Genomic DNA, 11016 nt, shown 5'->3' with positions numbered 1-11016 from the left:
ACCAAAAAATATTTTATCTCACTAATGCAGGGCAAAAGTGACAGATATACTTTGTACTAGAGTAAAATGTACCTTATGCTACAGAAAATTAATGTATTCCTGTGACAACTTTATTCTCTATTAAAAATGAATCATCATTGAATCAGAATCTCTTTGCTTTGGAGGTTAGTACCTCACCCTTAATATTAATTTAACTTTGTAGAAATATAACTAGAAATTGAGGAGTACAAAAAATTATGAGAAAAAATTAATACAGAAAAGATTTATAATGAACTATACTCAGTATCAAATGTGCTCATTTCAAGAAAGATGGATGTGAAATCAAGAAAATTGTAATCAAAGATAGTTCATTCTACAAAAATTATATATATATATATACACACACACACACATATATATATATATATATAAACACTTATATAGACACTTTATAAACAGTTATTAGAAGAGGATATTAGGGATGCCTGGGTAGCTCAGTGGTTGAACATCTCCCTTCAGCTCAGATCGTGACCCCGGAGTCCTGGGATTGAGTCCCGCATCAGGCTCCCTGCATGGAGCCTGCGTCTCCCTCTGCCTATATCTCTGCCTCTCTCTCTGTGTCTCTCATGAATAAATAAATAAAATCCTAAAAAAAAAAAATTAAAAAAGAAGAGGAGATTAAAATTTCCAGAAATTGTTCATGTAACTTATATTTAAAATCACAAAGTGTGAAGAAAAAAGAAAGTATAAAATCCAGGGATTCAGATATAGTTGTGGCACTGGTACTGCCAACTGCTGGTTTTGCTCGACCAGCACTCATTCCCACTTTTTATTTTAAGAAAATTCTAATTTTGTGTCAGAAAACATTCTCTGTTCTTTCAGTTCAAGTAGCCTACGTGCCACTTGTGATGGTACTCCTCTCATATTTGGGGAATGTGAGACCAGTGACTCAGGCTCAAGTGCCCTGGGCCACGGTCTTTTCTTCAGAACTGGTAGCTGATCCAAAAGAGAACAGTTAGAGCAGACAGGGCAACTATCTCAAGCTATTGAATTAAGAGAGGATAGGAGTTAGACTCGAATTGCTAGCATATACCTGGTCAGCATGAGTGGAAAGCTAGCCTGACAACCCCACCAATACAAAGGGAAGCAAAGCTAAGAGATGGAGGGGGCAAGACCAAATTCTGATAATGTCATATGACTCCTCAATATCTAGTTATGCCTGGTGTTTGACCTTTGTTTTCTTTTTCTTGTAACTCCAATCCCTGAAAGATACAGGGCTCCTCAGGGAAGTTGAGGCATTTGGGAGATGAGTATTTTGCCATTAGACTTTCTCTTAACATCTATGTTTGAGCAAAACCATTAAGAAAATAGTTTAGAAGTGTTTTAAGTTTCATGATGTCTCTCAATTTAAATTTCAACTTTGCAACCATGTCCTGTACAGGGATTTCAGCTAATGGCAGGATAGGTGCTGGGTGGTGATTTGAAAAAATCTTTGATATAGATTCACCAGACAAATGATCTTTATTTTATATTTTAATTTTTAGAAAAGGGCTATACTGTGAAGTTAACAATTCCAATACAAGTTTTGCTACTTTTATATGTTTCTATTTTTGAAAAATGTCAAACCTATAGAGAAGTTGGAGGAATTGTACAATAGGTATCTATGCAATCTGTACCTAGCTAGATTTATATATCAATGTTTTTCCAAATTTGTTTTCATTTTCTAAATATATGTACATTTTTTCTTTTGCTGAACAATTGAAAAGTAATTTATAATCGTTTCATAATTTATCTAATAAATATATTGGCATGAGTCTCTTAAGAATGTAAACGTTTAGAAAAAGGAATACAAATATTCTTCCATATAACCACTATTCCAATATCACATCTAAAAAAATCAACACCAATTTAAAAATATTACTTAATATACTATCATATTTATATGTCCTAATTATTCTTAAAATGTCTTTAAAATTTTCTTTTTATAAAATTACAGGATTAATTTATAGTCAGAAAATTATATTTGGCTTTATCTCTTCTGTTTATCTCAATATTGAACTGTCTCTGATTTGTTTGTTCACTTTTTGTATTTTATGATTCCAGGCCTTTGGTCTTTAGAATGCATCTGATTCTTATTTTCTCTTGTTTCCACATGAATAGATTCAGATTAATGATTTTGTCAAGCATAGTATGTAGGTGTTATATATATTTCTTATGTTTTTATTAATAATAGCATTTTATTAGCTTGTCCTTCATTGATGACACAAAATTTGACCACCGAATCCTTCAATTGCCAAGAACCATTTTTTCCTTTTGGTAATTAATAATTAATTTCTTGTGTTACACCTTGAAGAGATAAGACTATCCTGTTTTCCAACAGCTCTTCACACAGTGGTTTTAGCCTCTATTGATAAAAATTGATCAATTTTTACATTAGTGATTAAAAATGTTTATTTTTAAAATGCTATTATTCCCTCCACATTTATTAGCTGCCATTCATCTGTGAGGAAGAGCTTACCTCTATCCCTTCATCCTTTCCATCGTCTTCATACTCACCTTGAAATTAACCACTTTCATTATTTACTGTTTATTCTCTGTATGTATATGTAATATATTGTACACTACAATTTATATATATAATAGAAATATACATGAAATTTTAATAGAGATATATAATAGATTTTAATAATTATAAATAATATAATTAAATAATTACAAAACAAATAATATAATTAATTATAAATACAATTTATAAGCTATAAATTAAAATATACATATAGGGACACCTGGGTGGCTCAGCGTTTGAGTGTCTGCCTTTGGCTCAGGGTGTGATCCCAGAGTTCTGGGATTGAGTCCCACATTAGGCTTCCTGCATAAAGCCTGCTTCTCCCTCTGCCTGTGTCTCTGCCTCTCTCTGTGTGTCTCTCATGAATAAATAAATAAAATCTTTAAAGAATAAGTAAAATATACATATAATTTCTCATATATTCTTATGTAAAGAGTGCTATACACATCTTTAAAATCTTTATTTATTTATTTTAGAGAAAGAGAGACAGAGTGTGCACAAGTGAGGGGAGGGCTGAGGGAAAGAAACTCAAGCAGACTCCATGACCATCATGGAGCCCAACTTGGGGCTCAATCTCATAACCCTGAGATCATAACCTGAGCCAAAAGCAAGAGTCAGAGTCTTAACCAACTGCCACCCAGGTGCCCCAAGTATACACCCTTGATAATGTATCCCAGAAATACTCCATATAAGTTTATAGCTAATTATCTTTTTATTAAATGACTTGATAGTACTCCTTTATGTGGCTATTCCATAAATTATGTAGTCTGTCTTCTATGGATGGGCATTTATTTGGTTTCTATTCAAAATTTGCTGTTTGTTTATTTATTGTCAGGTGTAGAATTTAGTGATTCATCACTTACGAGTACACTCAGTGCTTATCATAAGTGCTCTCCTTAATACTCATCAAGTGTTTAACCTATTCTGCTGCCTGTCTCCACTCTGGTAACCTTTAGTTTGTTCTCTAGGGCTAAGACTCTGTTTCTTGGCTTGCCCCTTTTTGTCCTTCCTTTGTTCATTTGTTTTGTTTCTTAAATTCCATGAGTGAAATAATATGGCATTTGTCTTTCTCTGGCTAATTTAGTTCAATTAGCATAATACTTTCTAGCTACATCCACCTCTTTGCGAGTGGTAAGATTTCATTCTTTGTTACGGCTAATATTCCTTTGTACCACATCTTCTTTTTTTTTTTTTTAAGATTTTATTTATTTATTCATGAGAGACGGAGAGAGAGAAAGAGAGGTAGAGACACAGGCAGAGGGAGAAGCAGGCTCCATGCAAGGAGCCTGATGTGGGACTAGACCATGGGTCTCCAGGATCAGGCCCTGGGCTGAAGGTGGCGCTAAACCGCTGAGTCACCCGGGCTGTCCTGTACTACATCTTCTTTATCCATTCAATAGTTTACAAACATTTGGGCTCTTTCCATAATTTGGCTATTGTTGATAATGTTGCTATAAACATTGGGGTGCACTTATCCATTTCAATTAGTATTTTTGCATCTTTTGGGTAAATACCCAAAGTAGTGCAATTGCTGGATTGTAGGATAGTTCTATTTTTAACTTTTGAGGAACATTCACACTGTTTTCCAGAATCACTGCATCACTTTGTATTCCCACCAACAGTGTAAGAGGTTTCCCCTTTCTCTGCATCCTCACCAACACCTGTTGCTTCCTGTGTTAATTTTAGTCATTCCCACTGGTGAGGTGATACCTCATTGTATTGATTTTTCATGATGATGAGTGATGCTGAGCATCTTTCCATGTGACTGTTAGCCATCTATATGTCTCCTTTGGAAAAATGTCTATTCATGCCTTCTGCCCATTTTCTAACTGGATTATTAATATTTTGGGTGTTGATTTGCATAAGTTATTTATATATGTTGGATACTAACCTTTATCAGATGTATCATTTGCAAATATCTTCTCTCATTGCGTAGGTTGCCTTTCAGTTTTGTTGATTGTTTCTTTCACTGTAAAGATACATTTTATTTTGATGAGCTCCAAAAGTTTATTTTTTTGTTTCCCTTGCCTCAGGAGACATATCTAGAAAGAAGTTCCTATGGCCAATATTAAAGAGGTTACTGCCTGTGTTCTCGTCTAGGATTTTAATGTTTCCCTATCTTAAATGTAGGTATTTTATCCATTTTGAATTTATTTTTGTGTAAGAAACTGATCCAGTTTCACTCTTTTGTGTGTTGCTGTCCAGTTTTCCCAACATCATTTGTTGAAGAGATTTTTTTCCAATGGACATTCTTTCCTGCTTTGTTGAAGATTAATTGACTATAGAGTTGTGAGTTCATTTCTGGTTTTTCTGCTCTGTTCTATTGATCTATGTGTCATTTTTTGTGCCAGTACCATACTGTCTTGATGACTACAGCTTTGTAATATGGCTTGCAGTCTGGAATTATGATACCTTAAGCTTTGTTTTTCTTTTTCAAGTTCGCTTTGGCTGTTCGGAGTCTTTTGTGGTTCCAAACACATTCTAGGATTGTTTTTTCCAGCTCTGGGGAAAATGCTGGTGGTGTTTTGATAGGGATTGCGTTGAATGAGTAGATTGTTTTGGATAATATAGACATTTTAACAATACTTATTCTTCCAATCCATGAGCATGGAATGTTTTTTTCCATTGCTTTGTGTCCTCTTCAACTTCTTTCCTAAGTGTTCTATAGTTTTCAGAGTACAGATCTTTTACCTCTTTGGTTAGGTTTATTCCTAGGCATTTTAGGGTTTTTTGGGGGGTACAGTTATAAATGAGATTGATAAGTTGATTTTCCTTTCTACTTGCTTCACCATTGGTGTATAGGAATGCAACAGATTTCTGTACATTGATTTTGTATCCTGTGACTTTGCTGAAATTGTGTATCAGTCCTAGCAAATTTTTTTTTTTTTTGGTGGAGTTTTTTGGATTTTCTGTATAGAGTATCATGTAAATAGTGAAAATTTGACTTCATCCTTGACGATTTGGATGCCTTTGATTTCTTTGCTTACTGAGGCCAGGACTTCCAGTATTATGTTAAATAACAGTAGTGAGAGTGGACATTCCCTGTCTTGTTCCTGACCCTAGAGGAAAAACTCTCAGTTGTTCCCCATTGAGGATGATATTAGCTGAGGGTTTTTCATATACGGCCTTTATGATGTTGAGGTATACTCCCTCTAACTCTACTTTACTGAGGGTTTTTATCATGAATCGATATTCTACTTCGTAAAATGCTTTTTCTGCATCTATTGAAAGGATCACATGGTTCTTATCCTTTCCTATATTAATGTGGTATATTATATTATTTGATTTGTGAATAAATATGATTGAATCACCCTTGCAGCCCAGGAATAAATCCCACTTGACCGTTGTGAGTGATTCTTTTAATGTACTGTTGGATTTGATTTACTAGTATTTTGTTGAGAATCTTTACATTCATAGTCATCAGGGATATTGGCCTGTAGTTTCTTTCCATTCCTATGTTTTTTGGTATAGATTGAGAATAGGTTATTAGCTCTTTAAATGTTTGGAAGAATTCCCCTGAAGCCATCTGCCCCTAAACTGTCATTCTTTGGGAGACTTTTGATTACTGATTCAATTTCTTTGTTGGTCATCAGTCTATTCAGGTTTTCTATTTCTTCCTGTTTCAGTTTTGGTCAAAATTTGCTATTTAAAATAATGCTGCAATAAATAACCTTGTGTAGATACCATTGTGTATTTGTAGATACATATAGCAGGATACATATCCTGTATATATATGTATATACAGCACACACACACACACACACACACACACACTCACACATACATGTATATATACAGGATGGAGCCTTAGAAGTAGAAATTACATTTTGTTAAATATAACCACAAAATGAAATTTTGTTAAGTATTGCCACATTTTATTCCATAGGAGGTTTTACCATTATCTGTTCCCACTAGCAGTTATAACAATGTCAGTTTTCCAAAGTCAGGCCAATACAATGTTTTCAGGGACCTAATTTTCTACCACTCTTGACAGGTAAGAACTTGCATTTTAGTATAGTTTTAATTTGAAGTCCTAGTGAAATAGAGTGCCTTTTCATATGTTTAAGGACCATTTTCATAGATTTTTCTATAAATTGTTCATATGCTTTCATCATTCTTCCATGTTATTTTTCCTTTATTTTTAATAACTTTTTAAAATATACTAGTATTTTTTCTGTGATGTAAGTAGCAAATATTTTCATTCAATTTGCCATTTAATTTTTAAAATTTTTGCCATTCATTTAAAAAAAATTAATCAAGCTGAATTTATGAATGTTTTGTTTATCTTCTGGATATCAGGACATAATTATAAATGCTGCCTCCACATATGTTATAAAGAAATCCAAGCATATGTTCATCGTTTAGATTGTTTATCCATGTGGGGTATTATCAGGCATAGGTTATCAAAAATAAGTCCAATTAATGATAGTATATAGGAATATCCTTGAATTAACACTAAGGTACTAAAAATCTTGCACAAATAAAAAACTAAACTACTCTCAATAATAAATTATTTTTTTTTAATTTATGATAGTCACACACAGAGAGAGAGAGAGAGAGAGGCAGAGACACAGGCAGAGGGAGAAGCAGGCTCCATGCACCGGGAGCCCAACGTGGGATTTGATCCTGGGTCTCCAGGATCGCGCCCTGGGCCAAAGGCAGGCGCCAAACCGCTGCGCCACAAAGGGATCCCTCAATAATAAATTATTTCCAACATGTTACACTTATTGTAAATTACCTGGATGCCTGGGACAGTGTCATTAAGAACCATTGTTTTAGAAAACTGATTCTCCATCATTCATACTTAGTTCTCAATGCTCTACAAAGTGCCTGCCATTATAAAGGCTTATCAAATATTTTAAATATATTCACTGGGACTCTTTTGGATGCAAGTCATTGAAAAACCAACTGAAATTGATTTAAGCAAAAAGGAAAACTCATTGGCTTCTATAACTGAAAAGCACTGGCTTCAAATAAAATCAAATATGGCTACTCAAACATTATCATCAGTACTCTTATTTGTTCTTTTTACCATGCAGTGACATGATACCTAGAGGGCTTTGATTTTCCTGCATACTCATCATAACTTAATAATTCTAAGCCTGAGAAATTAAAACTGACAGAAATGAGAACCTTGGTTATGTACTCATCAGAGGTCAGAGAATGAGAGTGGGCTGGTGACCAGAACAAAACAAAATTTTCATGGAATATGGGAGTGTGGGTTCCACAATGCATATGTTATAGAGACCAAAGATACTGTGCTGACATTAAAATAGACAATAAAATTCATTTGTGTTTTATCCTGATTTCATAAAGTTCATTATCCTGGATTCATAAAGTAAGTAAAGAGTTCTTTTATAAGGAATTATCTTTATTAATGATATTCTGCATGAAGAAATATTGAAAGGCATTAAGGTATGATTTAAATTTCAGAAAGGTTTTAAGATTTTTAATACTAGAAATTTAGTCAAGAGCGACTCAAGCCATTTCTCAAGCAAATAAGAGTAGTGTTAAGAGAATAAAATTATTTTACCTCCTTTACTGTGTATTTGATTTTCCTTATTTTTCATAAAACACATTAAAAATTGAAGAGAAAAATAGATTTGTAGTCATATACTAAATTCAACATAATAGTATAATTACAGATCAATCTTACTCTTAGTAGTGACATATGGTCTTCTCTAGTAGTATGAACTTTAGGCATTTTATTAGCATTCAAGTTTAAATATAAATGACTATCAAGAATTTGGTCTCAGTTGAAGAAATCCAATCTGCAAGATTATAAGACCTATCTTTACAATATTTATAGTATAACTTTTCCCATAAAACTATTAACATAAGTTTGTTGTGTTATACTGTTCTTTCTCTATGGCAAGTTTTTTTTTTAAGATTTTATTTTTTTATTCATGAGAGACAGAGAGACATAGGCAGAGGCAGAGGCAGAGGGGGAAGCAGGCTTCCTGTGGGGAGCCTGAGGTGGGACTCAATCCCAGGACCCGGGGATCATGGCCCGAGCCAAAGGCAGATGCTCAACCACTAAGCCACCCAGGTGCCCTCTATAGCAAGTTTTTATTTAAAAAGGAATATATACATATATCAATATCTGAACAGTCATTAGCATATTTTAAGCAGTTGTTAGGGTAAATGGAGTCAAAGAAAAAAACCCATGACCTTCATTAATACTTACTATTTAAATCTATTTTATTTATTTATTTGTTTATTTATTTTTAAAGATTTTATTTACTTATTTAGAGAGACAGTGTGAGCAATTGAACTAGAGAGAGCATAAGTGGGGAAAGGGACAGAGGGAGAGGTGGAGCAGATTCCCCACTGAGCAGGGAGCCTGATGCAGGGCTCCATCCTGGGACTCTCAGATCATGACCTGAGCAGAAGGTAGATAATAGGGCCACCCAGGCACCCCTATTAAATCTATTTTTAATTATGAAATAAAAAAAAATTTACACTATTAATATTTTTTCTAATCTTAGGATAAATGCATGAAAATAGCTTACCTAAACTTTCTCTGTTGTTGATTAATTGATTACTTGCTTACATCAGTTTTAATAAGAATTTTAATGGGGATAAATGTTATATAGTATATCAATTATTATAGTTGTAGGGATGGCCTATAGATTTCTAGAATCCCTAAGTGACCTCAGTCTTTAAAATGTGCTAACTTCATCCTTAACCATTGGCAAACTGGCACATGATGAATTTTGCATTCAGGAACTTGGGTATTCTTGTTCTCTGTGCAAACCACAAACAATTCTAATTTTCCTGGAATTTCACTCCATGCATAACCATTATACCTTTAACACACAATCTAGCTGCTTTGCACTACATCAGTAGCTCACTCCCATACTCACATTCGGCACACACCGACTCCTGGGGATAGATAAGAGAACTCTTTCAGTTCCATCTCACCTGACATGCCACCTCCCCTCCTCTGCCCCTTGTCTTATGTCACTGTTACTTATCCTTCACTTTCCAAATTCTAAAACTCCCCCACAGAGCAGTGTCATAGAGCAGCCATGACTTGTTTAGCATGTTCTCAAGTTTTGTCTGCACATTCTTAGACATTTTCCAATTGCCAGAGATAAAAACCTTAATCCCTTTTACTGCTAAGTACCATATTGTTGCTTTCTCTAATACTTTGCTAAGCAGGAAGTAGTTTTCATCCCCTTTTCATTCAGTCTTCCAAGTCTGTATTTTTCATCCTCTGAGTTCTTTACCTACTTTATGGACATTTTAAGTTTGGTGTATCAATGGGAGAGTACCATTGGGTGTCAACTGCATATTAAGAACTCATGGAATGAATGGGATTTTAACCATGTAGCCCTGTGGGATCCACAAATGTGAGTCCTTCATAGCACCTTTCTCAGGTAGGACACTGCATTTTCACATCTGAGCCTTTTGCAAAAAATGTGAAGATTCTGAGATTGATGGGAATATTTAAATGTTGATGATACATACTAGTTGAAGAGTTTGAGACTAAATTAACCTGAATCAGATGATATATCAGAACACTATTTACCTGTTCCATTGTAAGAGCTATTTTATAACAGATAACACCCAAGTTTGCCACAAAACTCCTGTTATAGCAAAGGCTTGTATCTTCTTGGTGTCTTTTTGCCCTGCAGATGCTTAAGGAGTTCCAGAACTGTTTGAACCAGGCCAGGCCCATTCATCAGTATGGGAAACACCTAACACACTAAAATTTTGGCTTGCAGTATATGCCTTAAGAAACGTAATTAGTTACTTAATTTCTCTTGATAAGAAACCCTATCTTTTTAAAAATAATTTTAAAAATATAGAAGGTAAGAAAAACATTACCCATAACTCAGAAACAATGACAATATTCCTAATATGATTCACAAAGAAAGAGACTTCTTGCTTTCATGTCTCCAGAATACTTCCACATTTTCCTTCTGAAATCAATTTCAAGAGAAGACACATTCTCACTTTGATTGGCCAGAATGTCAAATACTGATGGAACTATGACTTTAAGTAGGTAAGATTACTGTGCTCAAAGCATAGTACCCAAATGTTGCTCTCTGTTGGTCATTTTTCATCCATGCAATGAACATACCTAGGTAAGGGCTGCAATCAGCAAGGACCATGGACTATGGACCTCCTCAGTTCTATCTCAATCTCTTCCAGGGACATAGTTTTTCAGGAAATTTCCATGCATACCTATGGTCAATGTTTCTCTTTTCCCTCACAAGTAAGCCTGATGTGTGCAAGATTTAAATTTGAGTAAAGCAGTAAATAGAAAGCCTTTCTTATCCATGAACCACCTATGCTCCAACTTTGTATGCATTGCATAATAATATGCATTGAAGTTTTCAACACTTGAGTAGCTTTTTAATATGGTGCTTTGATTCCTATTCAGCAATTCTTCCTTGTAAATATCTTCCTTAGATCCTTGTGTTGGGGATGCGAGGTGGAGGGGAGGAAGAGTGATGGTTAAA

The sequence above is a fragment of the Nyctereutes procyonoides genome, unplaced genomic scaffold (assembly GCF_905146905.1).
Source record: "Nyctereutes procyonoides isolate TBG_1078 unplaced genomic scaffold, NYPRO_anot_genome, whole genome shotgun sequence".
Taxonomy (NCBI): domain Eukaryota; kingdom Metazoa; phylum Chordata; class Mammalia; order Carnivora; family Canidae; genus Nyctereutes; species Nyctereutes procyonoides.
The sequence above is the reverse complement of the archived record's forward strand: the minus strand, read 5'-3'. Positions refer to the sequence as shown.